Consider the following 391-nt stretch of genomic DNA (forward strand, 5'->3'; position numbering starts at 1 on the left):
TGACATGGATTTCTTGGTGTTAATGTATCATGCTACATTGATGGAGTCTTTAGAGTTTCCTATGTACAGTATCATGTCATCTGCAAATAAGGAGAGTTTTACTTCTTCTTTTTCAATTTGGATGCCTTTTATTTCTTCTTCTTGTCTGATCACTATGGCTAGTACTTCTAGTACTACGTCGAACAGGATTGGTGAAAGTGGGCATCCCTGTCTTGTTCCTGTTTTTAAGGGAAATGGTTTTAGTTTTTGCCTATTGAGTATGATGTTGGCTGTAGGTTTGTCATATAAGGCTTTTATTATGTTGAGGTATGTTTCTTCTATTCCCACTTTGCCTAGCGTTTTTATCAGAGAACGGTGCTGGACTTTGTCAAATGCTTTTTTCTGCATCAAT

The sequence above is a fragment of the Myotis davidii genome, unplaced genomic scaffold (genome assembly GCF_000327345.1).
Source record: "Myotis davidii unplaced genomic scaffold, ASM32734v1 scaffold640, whole genome shotgun sequence".
Lineage (NCBI taxonomy): Eukaryota > Metazoa > Chordata > Mammalia > Chiroptera > Vespertilionidae > Myotis > Myotis davidii.